This window comes from Pseudorca crassidens, chromosome 15, assembly GCF_039906515.1.
Source record: "Pseudorca crassidens isolate mPseCra1 chromosome 15, mPseCra1.hap1, whole genome shotgun sequence".
Lineage (NCBI taxonomy): Eukaryota > Metazoa > Chordata > Mammalia > Artiodactyla > Delphinidae > Pseudorca > Pseudorca crassidens.
This window is the reverse complement of record NC_090310.1, coordinates 5349221-5367015: the sequence shown is the minus strand read 5'-3', so window position 1 is coordinate 5367015 and position 17795 is coordinate 5349221. Positions and strand designations below refer to the sequence as shown.

Here is a 17795-nt window from a genome sequence, read left to right as displayed (position 1 = left end):
AAATATAAAAAATATCGTATATGGTAAGTAAAAATATAGAGAGAGAAAAGTAAAAAATATATACACGCACGTATATGTAAGATTTGGAAATGATCAAAAAGTTTAGAGAGGTACTACATTTGTCACTTACTATAGTAATAATGCTGTGTAACAAGTAATCTCCCAATGTTAGTGGCTTACAGTGACAAGTAGTGTTCTCTTTATAGGTCTGCAGGTTGGCTGGAGCAGCCCTGCTTCAGTCTGTGGGTCTCCAGGTCTCTCTCTAACCAGGACCAGTGATCACTCAGAGCATGTTCTTGTCACGCCAGTGGCAGAAGCACAAGATGTCAAGCCAAAACACAAAAGCATATGTAAAGCCTGTTTATACGTTTGCTCACATCTTATTGGCTAAAGCAAATCACATGACCAAACTCAAGCAGAGAAGTCTACTTCACCCCCAGAAGGAAGAGGGAGGGGAGTGAACATTTCCTGAACAACATTTCAATCTCACAGGAACCAAGTTAAGAAATTAGGTAACATCTTCCTTCCGACTCCCATACAGAAATACACACATGTGTTGTGCAAATATCCACATGCAAGTTCATATACTTATTTTTAAATACAAAAAGGAGTCCTTTCGTACGCATGCTGTTTGTTCCTTTTAGAGAGTTTTGCAGTAGAGTTCCCCTATTGATTTATTTAATAAACACTTACACAGCACTTACTTGCTATGTGCCAGGCACCATTTTATAAATATAATCTGCATGTATTGGTGCAAAAATATCCTGGGGCATGTATCTGGAGAAATTTCAGGGTGTGCTTTTAGGCTAACTGCACAGAAGTGGGGTTGCTGGGAGTACTTTTAATTTTCATAATTATTCCCTAATTGTCTTCTGGAAAGAATGCACTGATTTACGCTCCCACCTACCGGGTAGAAAAGTGTCTACTTCTCCATCATCACCAGCCCTAGGGCATCACAGTTTTCCATTTTTGTCAATCTGATAACTGCACAACACATTTCACTGTTGTTTGTTTTAGATTTCCTTCATTAAAAATGAGGCTGGGCAGCTTTCCCACATTTATTGGCCATTTGTATTTATTTTTCAGTAAATTGCTGTTCATGTCCTTTGCCCATTTTTCTACTGGGTTATTTTTTCTTATTGATTTATGTGAACTCTTTGAGGCTGGGAAATTGGCCTGTCACATTTGTCTGCCACAGATGTTGCAAATATGTTTTCCCAGATTTTTATCTATCTCTTGACTCTGTTATGGTCTACTCTATCAAATGGAAGTTTTATTTTTATGTAGCTCAATTTATTGATTCTTTCCTTTCTGAGTTCTAGGTGATTTTTTTTTCACTCATGCTCTCTTCTGTAATTTTTATGCCTTTATTTTTAACTTTTTAGTCTGAAACAGTCAATCATAGATTTATAGGCAATTGCAAAGATAGTACAGAGAGGTCCCTGTCACCTCCCATCTGCTTACCCCCAATGGTTACAGCTTACATAGTTAAAAGTTATGCAACACAGAAACCAGGAAATTGACATTAGTACAATGTGTGTTCTATGCCATCTTACCACTTGTGCATATTCATGTAACCAACACCACAATCAAGATACAGAACTCTTTTTTTTTTAATTTTTAAAAAAGTTTATTTATTTTGGCTGCATTGGGTCTTCGTTGCTGCATGCAGGCCTTCTCTAGTTGCGGCAAGCAGCCTTCTCATTGCGGTGGCTTCTCTTGTTGCAGAGCACAGGCTCTAGGCGCCCGGGCTTTAGTAGTTGTGGCTCACAGGCTCAGTAGTTGTGGCACATGGGCTTAGTTGCTCCACAGCATGTGGAGTCTTCCCAGACCAAGGCTTGAACCCGTGTCTCCTGCATTGGCAGGCAGATTCTTAACCACTGTGCCACCAGGGAAGTCCCAAGATACAGAACTCTTCCATCACCACTGAGATCATCCTCATGCTTCCATCACCACTGAAATCATCCTCATGCTGTCCCTTTATTGTCAGACCTGTCCTCCTTTCCCCCATCACTTATAACCCTGCACAACCACTAATCTGTTTTCCATCTCTATAGTTTTGTCCTTGTGAGGACTTTATATAAGTGGAATCATACAGTATGTGACCTTTTGAGATTGGCTTTTTTCACTCATCATAATGCCCTTGAGACCTTGATAATGCCTATATCAAGAGTTCATTCCTTTTTACTGCTGAGTAGTATTCCATGGTGTGGATGTTCCACAGTTTGTTTAACTGGTTACCCACCTATCACAGGACATTCTGTTTTTTTCCCAACTTGGGGCTATTACAAACAAAGTTCTATGAACAGTCAGGCTTCTCTGTGAACACAGATTCATTTCTCTGGGATAAATACCCAGGAGTGCAATTGCTTGGTCATATGCTAAGTGTATGTTTGATTTTTTTTTTTAACTGCCAAATTATAATATTTTCCAGTGTGGCTGTTTTCTAATTTACTCTGTCAATCTCTATCTTTTAATTGGTATATTCAGACTATTTACGTTTAATGTAATTATTGATATGTTAGGGCTAAAGTCTGACATTTTATTTTTGTTTTCTGTTCATTCTCTGTTTTTCATTTCTCTGTTTTTCTTCTACCTTCCTGTAAGTTACTTGAACATTTTTTAGAATTCCATTTTGATTTATAAATAGTGTTTTTTAATGTGTCTCTTTCTATACTTTTTTACAATGTCTTATTATACATACACAACAGATCATAGTCTACTGATGTCAACATTCAGGCAATTCGAATGAAGTATGGAAACCTTACTTCCCTTTATGTACCTTCACATTCTCCACTTATAATTGTCTTAAATATTTCCTCTACATCATGAGTACTTCATCAGAAAGTGTTATCATTTGTGCTTAATCATCAAACATAATTTAGAACACTCAAGAATAAAAGGAAAGTCTATGTATTTACCCAAATTTTTACTCTTTCTGTTGTCTTTTCTTCCTTTCTGTGTTTCAAGATTCCTTCTATCATTTTATTTCTGTTTCAAGAATTTTCTTTAGCCATTCTTTTAGGATAGATCAGCTAGTGACAAATTCTCTTGGTTTTCCTTCAACTGAGAAGTTCTTAATTTCCCCCTCATTCCTGAAGGATATTTTCATTTTATATAGAAGTCTGGATTGACAGTTATTTTCTGTAAGCTTTTGGAAAATATTGTGCTACTCTCTTCTGACTTCCATAGTTTTTGATAAGAAATCTACTGTAATTCTAATTATTTTTCTCACATAGGTAAAGTGTTATTTTTCTGTTACTGCATTCAAGATATTTTATTTACCTTTAGTTTTTAGAAATTTTATTTTGATGTGTCTTGGCATGGATTTCTTTGTATGTATCCTGTTTGGGGTTTACTCAGTTTCTTGCATCCATAGGTGTATGTCTCTTGCCAAATTTGGAAAGTTTTCAGCCCTTATTTCTTTGAATAATTTTTAGCCCCATCCTCTCTTTCATCTCCCCCCAGGACTCCTATGAAGTGAATGTTAGATCTTTTCTTATCATCCCTCAGTTCCCCAAGGCTCTGTTCTTTCACTGTTGTTGTTGTTTTTAGTCTATTTTCTCTCTGTTGTTCAGACCAGGTAATTTTATTGGTCTCTCATCAAGTTCACTGACTCTTTCCTCTGTCCCATCATTCTGCTTCTCCAGCAAGATTTTGTTTTATTTTGTTTTTGTTTTTTGGCGCTATGCGGGCCTCTCACTGTTGTGGCCTCTCCCGTTGCGGAGCACAGGCTGCGGATGCGCAGGCTCAGTGGCCATGGCTCACGGGCCCAGCCGCTCTGCGGCATGTGGGATCTTCCCGGACCGGGGCACGAACCCGTGTCCCCTGCATTGGCAGGCAGACTCTCAACCACTGTGCCACCAGGGAAGCCCAAGATTTTATTTTGATTATTGTATTTTTCAGTTGTAAATTATCCATTTGGTTCTTTTTTTAATTTATTCTATCTCCTTGCTGGGACTTTCTATTTCTTTGCTTAAATGTTTTATGTTTTCATTTAGTTCAAGCATTTTCATTATTTCTTGCTGAAGCATTTTTTAGAAATTTATTTTATTGAAGTATAGTTGATTTACAGTGTTGTGTTAATTTCAGCTATACAGCAAAGTGATTCAGTTATACATATATATATATTCTTTTTCATATTCTTTTCTATTATCACAGGATATTGAATATAGTTCCCTGTGCTATACAGTAGACCTTGTTGTTTATTCATTCCATATCTAATAGAATCTAATCTGCTAACCCCAAATTCCAAGTCCATCCTCCGCCAGCCCCCTCCCCCTTGGCAACCACAAGTCTGTTTTCTGTGTCTGTGAGTCTGTTCCTGTTTTGTAGATATGTTCATTTGTGTCATATTTTAGATTCCATATATAAGTGATATCATATGGTACTTGTCTTTCTCTTTCTTACTTCACTTAGTATGATAATCTCATGTTTGTTGATTACCTTATCTCATTCAAGTTGAGATATTCCTGGATTTTGGTATGATGAGTGATTTTTCTATGGAAACCTGGATATTTTTGGTATTGTGTTTCGAGCCTCTGGGCATTATTATCTGTTTATCGGGGCTCCTCTGACATCACTCTGTCAGGGGAAGGAGTTGGTGCCACTTCATTACTTCAAGGTGAGGGTGGAAGTTCAGGTTCCCCTCTAGACCTCCCATGACAGCACCCCAGCAGGAAGGGGGAGGGGGACCGCAGGCTCCACACACAGTCTTCACCAAACCCACAGATGGAGGGGTCTCATTACCCCCAGCAGGGATGAAAGTCCCTACTAGGGCCTTCTCTGCCACCATCCCAGCGAAGGGGGGCGGATAGGGGTGCCTCGTTACAACCCAGCAGGCTCCTCACTCAGCCTTTGCTGAAGGGTGGGCGTGGGACTGCAGTGTTTTCTGCAGTGTTTGGCAGGAATTTAGCAATTATTGCCTAAAAATTCCTACTTTGCTAGGCTGCCCCTTTTCTGGTCCTTCTATCTAGGAGAGATCAGATTTTTCTTAAGGCTTTTTTAATCTGCACCTGTTGGCATTTCTAAGTTGCCAGCTTCTCCAGCACCCAGTCTGGGATATTTGAGGCCACAAGAAAACAGGTAACTCACCACCATGCCGTTCTCTCCATCTTTCAGAGGCTTCTTATATTGTTTTCCATATAATATCCAAGTGTTTTAGCTGTACTTAGCTGGACAAATAGGAAAAAGCGTGTCTATTCCATCCCAGAAACTATGGCTTTATTTTTTTAATAACACATTTAAGCCTCTGATCCATATGGAATTCATTTTCACAGAAGGAGTGATGTAGGGGACTCCAGCTTCATTTCTCCAGGCTACTCTAAGTTATCGTAATACCGTTTATTGGAGAGTCTCACTTCCCCCACTGATCTGAAGCACCATGCACATTTCCATACATATGCAGGGCTATTTCTGAATTTATACTGTTCCATTAGCCTGTGTGCTTCCTCAACACCAGCTGCTTTATCTATTGTAGCATCACACACAGGTACTGTTTGCTGGAGTCTTTGCTGGAGCTCATGACCTCATTCTTCTTCTGCCCGAGAGCCCATCTCTGCAGATCCTCTCCCCACACCCTCTGAAAATCACTGTATTAGTTCCTGTGGCTACCATAACAAAGTACCACAAACTGGGTGACTTAAAACAACAGAAATATATTTTCTCACTGTTTGGAGGTCAGGAGTCCAAAATCAAGGTGTCAGCCGGGGCTGGTCCCTTCTTGGCAGCTCTGAAGGAGCATCTATCTGCTCCATGCCTGTCTGCTGGCTTCTGGTTTGTGACTGCATCACTCCAATCTCTGCCTCCATTGTCACATGGCTGTCTTCCCTCTGTGCATCTCTGTGTCTCTTCTCCTCTTATGGTAAGGACCCCAGTCACATTGATGAAGACCCCTACTCCAGTGTGACCTCAGCTGTTTACGTCTGCAATGACTGTGTTTCCAAATAACGTCACATTCTGAGTTTGGGGAAGGACATGAATTTTGATGAGACCCTATTCATCCCAGTACGGTCTCCAACAGGCCACATTTGTCAAGACCTCCCCACAGGGCCTCTCTTCCACCCCCCAGGTGGTGGCCACTGTACACCCCAGAAGCCCACCAAGCCGTCTCCCCTAGCCTGCTCAGTCCCCACTACCCCCCCACATGGGGCCTTCTTAGATGTGCAAGAGGGAATGGCCCATTGGGGGTTCACTCATGGTGGGAACCTCTTGGTCTGCATAACTGTCATACTCCCTGTGGGGCAGGATCCTGGTCAAATCGGGGCTCAAACGGGGGCTCCTCTGTCAGGGCAGAGAGGGTCCCAGGCTCTCAGAAGTACTGCACAGTAGGGGCAGACACCCATGGAGATGCTTTTCCACTTGCCACCTTGCTCCAAGTTCATGGAATCCTGGGAAATTCCCTGGCTGTCCAGTGGTTAGGGCTCTGCGCTTCCACTGCAGGGGCCCTGGATTCGATCCCTGGTCGGGGAACTAAGATACCGCATGCTGCGCAGAATGGAAAAAAAAAAAATCATAAAATCCTAATCATCAGAGATGCTACTCTGTGTTGAAAACATTAGGCACATCACAAAAACTGTTCCTACTTCTCAGGAAAGCCCTGTGATAGATGCACTGCTCCCACTGTACAGAAGAGAAAACTGAAGCCCAGAGGGAGTTAAGTGACCTGCCAAGGTCCCACGTGAGGAAGATGCAGATAGAGATTGGAACCAGCTCTGCCTGGCTCCTCCATCCCCCTCTGGAGGCCCCAGGGACCTTTGAGAGCTAGTCTGGCTGTTTCACTGGGTCCACCCTATATTACTTATGGCACATAGGCCATCTGGTTCAATCTTGAGATAAGAAGTTCCTGGCAATAGCCTTCACCTTCAGCCAAGGAGGATCCAGAAGCAGTTAAGGGAATTTGTCCAATCAGCATGAGGGAAAGGAGCCTCTCACCACAATATTACTTTGACAGAGATGAGAGTTTTAATGTTCTCCCTCCTGAATTTGGGAATTTTGCATTTTAAGCTCTTTTGTACCCTTTCTGTTTTTCAGAATCATTAGTACTAGATGGAGGCCCTGCTGGGACCTTTCCAACCATCAGCCACAGGTGAGTGTTTCCATGAACCACATCACCATCTTCAGTCTCAGACAGGGAGCAAAGTGCCCCCACCACTTCCTCCGTGTGACCAGCCCTCCTGGGTCTCCTTTACCCCTGGAGAAGACCAAGAGTCTTGGTGGCTCCGAGAGAGGCTTGGGGGTCAGACTCCAGGGTTCAAATCCGTGCTCTGCCATCTGCAGCGCAGTGAGCTTGGGTGTGCAAGAAATTTAACTTCTTTGAGTCTCCGTTGCATCATTGGTGAGATGGGCAATGACAGTGGGTACTCCGAGGGGCTGGCGTCGACTGGACACAGCGTACACACATCTACCATGGTATCCAGCCTATGGAATGTTCTGCATAAATGCAAACTGTCAGTATCACCATCGTGGGTATTACTCTTATTCCTATTATTCAGTCTCAAGGTTATTACTACTATTTCTGTTACTCAAGCAGGACCATGTTTCTTCTCTGGTCTAAGATACAGGAGCCTCTGACTCCAAGGGCCAACCTGGAGCGGGACGCGTTTGCCATAATTTAAACCAGTGTTGCTGTGAGGAATTGAGTCATGATTATCAGCTTGTGAGCAGGGCCTGTGTCCAGTAATAACAGCTTGACATTTACACCACATTCAAAGCCCCCCTGTGCCCGCTAGAGCGTGAGGCCTTTGCTGCATCCCTGAAGAGGCTGGAGAGGCAGCTGTCAGTCGTCCTGCAGGCCAGCCGCAGAGAGGACTTCCCTGAGGCCACACGTGTGCCCAGCGCAGACCTGGGCTCTGGCCAACTCTCTCTGGGCTCTGCCTACCCAAGTTCTTATGCTTCTACACCACACCTTCCCAGGAGAATCTGGAACCCTCTCTGGGAACATGTCCTTAATTCTTGGTTCCCAGGATCCGATGTTTCCTGGGGAGATCTTTCGTAGGTTTTATGGTTCGTTTTTTTTTTTTTTTTTTTTACATCTTTATTGGAGTATAATTGCTTTACAATGTTGTGTTAGTTTCTGCTGTATAACAAAGTGAGTCAGCTATATGTATACATATATCCCCATATCCCCTCCCTCTTGCGTCTCACTCCCACCCTCCCTATCCCACCCCTCTAGGTGGTCACAAAGCACAGAGCTGATCTCCCTGTGCTATGCGGCTGCTTCCCACTAGCTATATATTTTACATTTGGTAGTGTGTATATGTCCATGCCACTCTCTCACTTCATCCCAGCCTCCCTGTTCCCCACCGTGTCCTCAAGTCCATTCTCTACATCTGCGTCTTTTTTCCTGCCCTGCCACTAGGTTCATCAGTACCACTTTTTTAGATCCCATATATATATATACATTAGCATATGGTATTTGTTTTTCTCTTTCTGACTTACTTCACTCTGTATGACAGACTCTAGGTCCATCCACCTCACTACAGATAACTCAATCTCGTTCCTTTTTATGGCTGAGTCATATTCCATTGTATGTATTGGTTCATTTTTTATTTGTATTTCCTTTCATTACCTGTGAATCAATTCCATGAAAAACCCTTGTTTAGTGGTCCAGGGAGGGGGCTGTGCAAGTCTTGTTGCCAGTGACTCACCAGAGGAGGACACTGCCCTCAGCGTGCCCAGACTCCCTCTGGCCTGAAGCAGCACCCGCATTGCGGGCATTTTCCTGTCTCCCAAAGGTATTCTCCTATACGTCATCATCCATCCATATGGCAGGGAAGGACTGGGGGCTTGGTGTCAGCCAGGGGCCCTGGCTTTGGACCTCCCACTCCTGTATTTGGATGTATGTGGATGCATGGATGGTTGGATTTGGATGTATAGTCAAACCACAGTCACCCAGAACAATTCATAACTTCGTTCCTTTCACCAAATTGTAATGAGCACCCACAGTGGGCTTTCTGTCTTGGAGACACAGCTGAGAAGAGCCCAGCAGTACCCTGTCCTCAGGGAGACACAGGCAAAAACTCCAAACAAGTGACTGAGAAGATATTAGGTGTGAGCCATATGTTCATAAAAACAAGATTATGTCGCAGAAAGTGAACCCACTTTAGGTAGGGTTGTCAGGGAAGGTCGACATTAAGACAGCATCCACCATGCAAATAGAATGACTAAGGAGCCAATCATGCAAATGTCAAGGAGACGAACACTCCAGGTGGCGAGAACCACCCATGCAAAGGTCCTGAGACAGTCATGAGCTTGCTAAGTTTAGAGGACAGAGGAGGACCACTGCTGCTGGGACATGGAGACAGGTGCGGGGACAAGCCCAACTCCAGAAGGCAGGGGGCTGTTTTCTAAGATCACGCCCTGTCGCGTTGCCACTGCCCCTCAAAGCCCCACGCAGCCCAGGCAGGGAGTTTTGGACTCTGCCCACATGTCCCAGTCACTGAGCATCAGAATGCCCCAGAGTCCCACGCTGGGCAGGCATTTTGGTTAATTGATGAGGGGGGGACACGTCAGGTCCTTTGAGGCCCGAGCACATTTCTGCATGTCATAATCTGCAGGGACCACTGCCCACAAGCTCTTCTGCATACTGTACGGTGACCCCATGGGTTAGGGGTTCTGCCTCTCCCCCCGTGGCCAGCTCACGGCAGCCCCAGCCTGGCCTCTCCATCTCCCACCGTCACCACCATAAGGGAAGCTGCACTCAGTGAACTACCCTTTCAACATTTTAGAGGCACATTTCAGTCAACTCCACTCTTCAGCAAGGCTGGCAGATGAGACCTTCTGTCTCAATCAGATATCCTGGTTAATGGAGCATCACGTCTGTACCTTACACGGATCTCCCTTTCTCAAAGAATTATAAAACAATCAAATGCATTTCGCACTAAAACCTCAGTGACCATAATTTAATCGGGTTCCAGTAAACAAAGTCTCGCCAAGAATTTCTGTTGTCTGAGGATCCTAATTATGAGTGTCAGTTACTATTTGTACCATAAATGTGCCGATCTGTTGGCTAATAGACATTCCTGGTGGAGAAAATGCCACATCGACCATCTCTTATGATCTATCCTCTTTGCTGGCCTTGAGAAGTTACACATACAGAGGAAGACCATTTTCTAGTTCCCACGAACACCTGTCTTAATGAGGATGTACGTCACCCTATTTACTTGCCCTCATTCCCTCCAAAGTTTGCACTCTCAATGCATGGCAGGCATTTGCAGGACCTCCAAAATGCCTGTGCCCTCAGCTCAAGCAAGATCTTCAGCCACACGCCAGGAAGCTGAACGATGCCTGAAGACCAGCAGTCTCCTGCTGGTCCCTTCTGCCCTTGCCAGTCGACGAACTGGTACCAATTTCTGCCACCAGGCCCCAGCAATTAGACCCTGTTGAACTACTATCTTAGGTGAATACAGCAAAGCTTTCTCAAAAGCCTGAATTAATCACAGAGAAAAGGGGTGTCATGCAATCCAAGATGATATTAGTATCAGGAAAATGCAGTAAATTTTATTTTTATTAATCCATGTAGATCGATGTTCTCATTACCTGTCACACTCGCAAATGATAAAAAGCAAGGGTAGAAGCGCCGGTTTTCCATACAGGAGATCTTATCAACCGTACTGAGGATGTGATCATTATACTTACACATTTTATAGAGCTGTTTTCTTAACAGCCAAAAGCGCTTTCGTTTAATATTAATAAAAAAGATGTTTGGCTGAAAGTGGCTGGAAGCCACGTGGCTTTTGTACGAATGATGGCACCTCCCACTGCACTGTTCTCTGGTCAACACTTCCCTGCCCAGAGGCCCAGCCTCTCGACAGAAACCGAGGCGGGTTGCCATAATCCCAGCCCCTCTCATCTTTTCACACAGCCTGAAATGAGGGTAAGTTGGGGAGAGTAGAAATCCAGTTCTACTTAGCCTAGGTCTAAAAAGACAAGAAGGTATTGGAAGATAATAACATTTTTTCTGCCATTTCTGTATTATCAGCCCCTCCACTGGAACCAACTATAACTGTGAATAGGATATAGAAATAGCCACGGAACACACGACATTAGCACCAAAGTAAATCATAGGAAAAATTGTGGGGCGGTGGAAAAGGACAGAGCTTCTCCACGGAGCCATCCCTGCGAACACATAGAAGCCTCTTTGCAAACTCTGTTCTTGTGGCCGTGTTACAGCATGCTCATTCAGCTATCAGCCAGGACACTTTTTCTCTCATCATAATAAAAAAACAACTAGTTGGATAAATATCCCCTTGGCAACCTCTTGTTCAGACAGGTATAAGACTTTTTAAATGTGTGGGGATGGTTCCTCTGTGCTACCCTGGAAGATCCAGCACTTGGCTCACCCCAGACAGCACGCCCTATAAATAAAAATGAAAAGCCCACCCCGGTAATGCAGAGCCGGGCTGGCTTCCTGGCCTGCCAGGCAGACAGACCTCTTATTAGGAAGAAGCCAGGAGAGGAGTGGGAGATGAGAGCAGGAAGGTTAGGACGTGGAACCTGATGCAGTTATTCACTGGCAGGGCAGCAATACAGAAACACAGAGGGATGATGAGGTTAAAGTCTCAGACACTGCCTGGCTCTGAGGAAGAAGACACTTGCAACACTAATCAAAACCAGGGTCCCGGAGCAACCAGTCTTCCTCAGGAGAGGAAACATTTTGAAGACCCAGCAGCACCCCCAGAAGTGGCCCCGGAGGTGTGCAGAATTGATGAATGGTTCGCTGTATTATTCACAGGAAGCCACATTTAAAGCTTATTTCAGCCGGGGCTAAACCCATCCAAATGTGTTACTCTGCACAAGGACTTCTAATCCACGGAGACTCTATAAACTCTCCAGTCCATTACCTGGATCACCTGGCCTTGGGCAGAAAAGTATTTGGGAATTGGTTGTTTTATTTGACACTAAGCAGGGTGCCCCACGCATGACAGGCATTCAGCAATGCCTTTAATGAATGAAGGCTTGAGTAAATGAACCAACACAAGGACGCTCCGGCTTTCCCGGGGGTGAAGGATTGGTGCTCCAAGCAATATGTGTGTGCATAGTCAAGACTTCCTTGAAGAAACCCTCGCGTGGGCCAGAGAGAACCAGGACAGATGTCACCCTGGCAAGGATTCGTGGCCTCGTTTACAGGCCCTGTTGGGAGGTCTGTGTCATCTCTCAGAAGGGCCGGCTTTGCCACCCTGGCAGGACATGTCCCTCCCATGTCCCTGGCTGCACCTACATGGATGAAGCAATAGGCCGGCTGGCGCTTGGGTGCCCAGCTGCACAAAGCAATCGGTTTCACTGCCAGAATCCACTCTGCTCAGCCGGGGGAATAAATGTACTTCCCATCTCAAGCTAGGGCCTGTGGTCCTGTGCGTTTCCATCTGTATTTTCCTATCCTGCCACCCACCCCTCTTATTTTTATGCCAAGCGTGATGATTAAATTCTGGAATTTTAAACGAGTACGTGAGGCCATTGCAAGACAGAGCTGGCTGTTTGAGACCCCGACAGCTGTAAGCTTCCATCGCCCCAGAAATTGATTGGATTCCAGGCCCAGGCCCTGTCCACACCGCATTCAGAGCCCACAGGCCGAGAGCTCCTCCCCGGCTCTGGAGAGGAGGGTGTGTGGGTGGTGTCAGGACGCCCCGGGCACTTAAAAGGAATGGTGGGAAATGATGCTTGCTATCAAAAGTTAAGCGTGTCTCACCAGATGAATAATGGAATGGTCTTCAATAATCCATCAGCTTATATTAAAAACTCCAAAATGATATAAAATGTGAAGACATGGAAAATGGTCACTCTGTGTTTCAGGCAAATCAAAGCAGCCAGGAGGGAACCTCCCTCCCTAAACCCCTACCTGTCAGCATCCACAACACCCAGACCTCGTCTTGACCCCGTTTCCCTCCCTAGCCCCCACCCCCGTTCCTCTCCGCCCGCCTTCTCTTAAACCAGCCAGGCGTACACCCCGACTCCTCCGCTGTATTAACTTCCTGGGGCGACCGTAGCAAAGCACTGCAAACTAGGGCACTTAAAAGAACTTCAGCTCAGGAAGGCCAGAAATCCGGAATCGAGGTGTCAGCACTGTTCATTCCTCCCGGAAGCTCTGAGGGAGAATCTGGTCCAGTGCCCTCTTCCCTCTTCTGGTTGCTTCCAGCAACCCTGGGTGACCCCACGTCACTCCAGTCTCTGCCTCTGTTGTCACGTGGCCCTCTTCCCTGTGTGTCTTCTCATTTTCTGCATCACGTAAGATACGCATCATTGGATTTAGGGTCCACGCTAAATCCAGGATAATCTCATCTCAAGATCTTTACCTTAATTCCGTCTGCAAAGACCCCTTTCCAAATGAGGTCACGTTCACAGGTACTAGGGACTATATTTTGGGGGGGTCACTGTTCAACCTGTGACATTCACCAGAACTGGAGTTGTCAAGGTTGCCAACGGCCCCAAGTTGCTGAATCCGATGTTGATTCTCCATCTGCAGATCATCTGACCCGTTGACAGCATCTTTTTTCTTGGTACCCCTCCCCTCGGCCTCCAGGACCCTCCACACTCCCCGTGGTTCTCCTCTTGCCTCCCTCTGCCCCTCACGCAGGCTTCCTCATCTGGGGGAAGATCGCCACTCCAGCCTCCTCGTTGTTCAGATCAAATATCCTGGCAGTGGCGTTGATTCCTCTTCCTCTGACACGCCTAATCCAACAGGAAGTCCCGTGGGATCCGTCTTCAGAAAAGACCCAGAATCTGACCATGTCTCACCACCCCTGTCTGAATCATTCCCATCTCTCCTTGGATACTGTACAAGCCTCCTAAGTGGTCTCCCTTTTTCTGCCTCCCAAAATCCATTCTCAACAGCAGCCACAGTGACCCTGTGAAATCATGCCAGCTCACGCCAGCCCTCTGCTCAAAATCCTCCAGTGGCGCCCATTTCCCTGGGAGAAAAGCCAAGTCCTTGTAATGCTGACCGATCCCTCCCCAGTCTGGCCTCTGATTACTTTTCTTTTTCCTTCTCATCCTCCTCCATCCCCCGCCCCCATGCTGCTGCAAAACAGGGGCTCCTTCTGGTTCGAGAATTCCCCCCAGCACTCTCCCACCCCCGGGCCTTTGCACTGGCTGTTCTCGATTCCTGGAAGGGTCTTTCCCTAGAGACCTAAGTGTCGCCCTCCCTCACCTCCTCCAAGTCTCTGCTCCATCTTCACCTTCTCAGTGAGCATCCCCTGACCATTCTGTAAAAATTACAAACTGTCCTCTGGCCCTCCTGATCTCTGTTGTCTCTCTCTTCCGCTCAAGCACACGCTCCCAGGGAAGAGATCTTTATGTGTCGATCCCCAGTGGATGACAACACCTGGAATACAGGAGGTGCTCACCAAGTGTTTTGTCAAATAAGCAAGTGGGGAGGAATGCCATTAAAAACAAAATGGTTTAATTGTAAACTATATCATAGGCCAAAAAGTATATATCATCTTTAAATATAGTTTAAAGAACAATACACACCCAAGTACCCACCACCCAGCTTAAAATAAAAATATGGCCCATTCATGTGAGTCTCCTGCGTGCCCCTCCCCATCCCAGCCCTCACTCCCCCCATTAATCACTATCCTCAATTTGTATTAATCATTCCTTTTCTTTAATGTTTTCCACGTGTGTATGTATCTCTAAACACATACTATAATATACTATATACGTTAAGTTGCATATTCTCATGTTTAAAAAACATGTTTATATACATAGAAGGGCTGACAGTTGTAGTCTCCAAATTATGGGTGACTTTCAATTTCCTTCTTGTCCTTTTCCGTATTTTCCAAGCTTAGAGAATGAACATATATTACTTCTGCCGTCAGAAAACAATGGAATACATGCCTACACATACCTAGATGGTCTCATTGTGAAACAGGAAGCATGCTTGTTTGTGAGGCAAACAAATATCATTTCTGCACTTAATGTCCCTCTATGACTTACCGTCAAAAAAAGGTTTAGATTTGTTTAACGTGGTAGAGAAGCAAATATTGCTTAAATGAATCTCAGAAATGACGTGCCCCGAGTGGCTGACTGGGTGACCTGTGATGGAGCAGGGACCTTAAAAATCCTGCTCCCCAAAATGAGACCCCTAACCCCCATCTCCCAGGTCCAGCTCTGGGCTCAGCTTCCCGGCGCATCTGAAAGCTGCTGTTCTTTCTATGATTTGTCCGCGATTCGAGTCCTGGGTGGTCTCCAGTTTGATTACAGTGACTCACCTCTTCTATTATTAAGGACACAGGCAGTCCTGTATTTTTACTTCTTTGCTGCTGTCAGGGATACTTGCCCACTCAGCGTGAAGGGTTGTGTGGGGCGACAGGCTGGGAGGCTACACTGGGCCCCCCACGCTGTCCACCCTCTCCCCTGATGTGACCTTGGCGGTGCAGCCTCGGAGCCCCAGCTTCCTTCTCTTCAGCACGTAGACTGGGTCTAGAATCTAGAACATCTGCCCTGTACATGCTTCTGTTTCCCATACTTTTCCTTTGCTTCTTTCTTCTTTCTCAGAGTGATGATGAGCTCGAGGTCACTGGGCCAAGCTGCCTGGACCCCCATCCTGGCTCTGCCTCTTGGAGCTGGTGACCCAGTGTAGGCTCTCTGACCTCTCGGTGCCTCCGCTTTCCTGCCTGTGAAATGGACATAAAAAAATAAACCTAACGCAGAAGACCGTGGGGAGAAGTCACCCAGAGCAGCGCCAGCACACAGCGAGCTCTCAGTAAATGTTGCCCTTTTCTCCCCTCGACTGTTTTAGGAGGTATACATTCTTTTTCTCGTATTTTAGCAGTAGCTCTTACATTTTTAACATTGATACTTAACCTAATAAGCCTGAAGTTAATTAGCATCTATCTCCAGGACCACGAAAGTCTGCCCTGGATCATCAAGCTGTAGGATGTGTAACGCACATTATACATCCTCATATGCCTCCCCGGCTTTTCATGATGTATAATATTTTAGTTTCACTTTGTTTTTAAAAATCTTTGACATTAGTCTTTTGTTATTACATTAAATATTTATTTGGTAGTGAAGAGACTTTTGGATTTTCTCGGGGGGCTTCCCCTGCATTGGCAGCCGCCCTACAGGCCTCAAGATCCACTGGTCTCCCTGCCCTTCACCACCCAACTATATACACACATGCACACGCACATGCGTGCCTACACATATGGAAACACACACACGTGCACACAAAGATGCCTACAAACACGCAGGCACACAGACATGCAGCTGCACTCATACACTTGCACACACAGGCACATGCAGACATATGGACATGCACGTGGACACACGTGCGTGTGTCTGCACACACTCATGTGCACACAGACATGCACGCGCAACATTGAGGCCTGGTCCCCTGAAGCACCGCCTCTCCTGGATCTCCCCAATCTCTCCCCTCCATCAGCATCCTGGGTCCCAGTTCCTCAACATCTTGCTATCTTCTAGGATAAATCCATGGACCAGTGTCTCCCAGGGTGACATCCCTGAATCACTGTGTCAGAATCACCTCGGGAGTTCAGATTGGAAGAGAATAAAGAGAAATAGCAATGAAATGCAATGTGTTCTGGGTAGGATCCTGGGACAGAAAAAGAATATTAAACGGGGGATGCAAATAGAGTCTGTAATTCAGCTACTGGTATTGTGGCCATGTTAATCCTCGAGTTCCATCACTGTATGATAGGTAAAGTGGTAACTGTAAGGGGAGCTGGGTAAGGGGTATATGGGAACTGTCTGTTCTATTTTTGCAGCTTTTCTGTAAGTTTCAAATTAACTCAAAAAGTGGAAAAAAATTATCTTGCGAGTTTTAAAAAATATATATTTCGGGACCCACTGCAGACCTGTGGACTCAGGAGCTCTGGGGGTGGGCTGTAGGTAGTAATATATATATATAATATAATATATATAATATTATATTATAATAAAATATATAATATATAATGTAATATTATATATATATATATATATATATTTTTTTTTTAGACTAGCAGTCCCCAACCTTTTGGCACCAGGAACCCGTTACGTAGAAGACACTTTTTCCACAGACAGGCGTGGGTGGGGGATGGTTCAGGCGTAATGCGAGCAACGGGGAGCAGCAGGTGAAGCTTCGCTCACTCGCCCGCCGCTCACCTCCCACTGTGCAGCCCGGTTCCGAACAGGCCGTGGACCAATACCGGTCCACAACCCGGGAGTTGGGAACCCCAGTTTTAGATTATATCTCCAAATAGTCATATTCTGCAGTATTAGGGGTTAGGACTTCAACAAATGAATCTGGGGAGTTGGGACACAATGAAGTCCATAATGATCAGACCCCTGCAGACCCCCTGGCAATTCCCCAGGGCACACGGGTCCCACTCTGGGCACAGTCCCAGAGCAGCAGCACCCCCAGAACCACACAGGCTGTGCAGAGGGGCAGCCACACAGAACACCCACGTCCACTCCCAGGCCCCCACCCTGGTAGGGGTCGACAGTGGCAGGAAGATCCATCCATGGGCCAGCCTCGCCCTGGGCACCTAGGAAGGGCCAACCAAGGGCCAGGAGCAGAGAAGAAGATGGGAGAGGGTGGAGGGAAGGAGGCCACAGGCACTGGGAGCTGGGCTAGCAGCTGCTCTCCAGGAAGCTACGCGATTAACAAGCATTCAGGGGACACTTTCTGTTCCGTGAGAGCTGAGAACCACATGTACTCACCCATAGGGCCAACCAGGGCTGAGTGCACTAAGCCAGCACTGGCCAAGAGAACTTTCTATGATGATGGAAGTGTTCTGTATCTGTGCTACCCGATACTGAGGCTGTTGAGGACTTGAATGTGGCTAATTTGA

At 45.8% G+C, this 17795-nt stretch overlaps 1 long non-coding RNA gene across 5 annotated transcripts in view; it reads left to right on the top strand.

The window, feature by feature from the left end:
* The window catches only part of LOC137206659 (uncharacterized), a 119020-nt gene that overhangs the window by 72833 nt on the left and 28392 nt on the right, over positions 1–17795 (top strand). For all 5 annotated transcript variants that reach the window (XR_010934785.1, XR_010934786.1, XR_010934787.1 and 2 more), the window contains exon 5: positions 7033–7087. This is a non-coding gene — a long non-coding RNA (uncharacterized lncRNA). The remainder of the gene's footprint in view (positions 1–7032; positions 7088–17795) is intronic.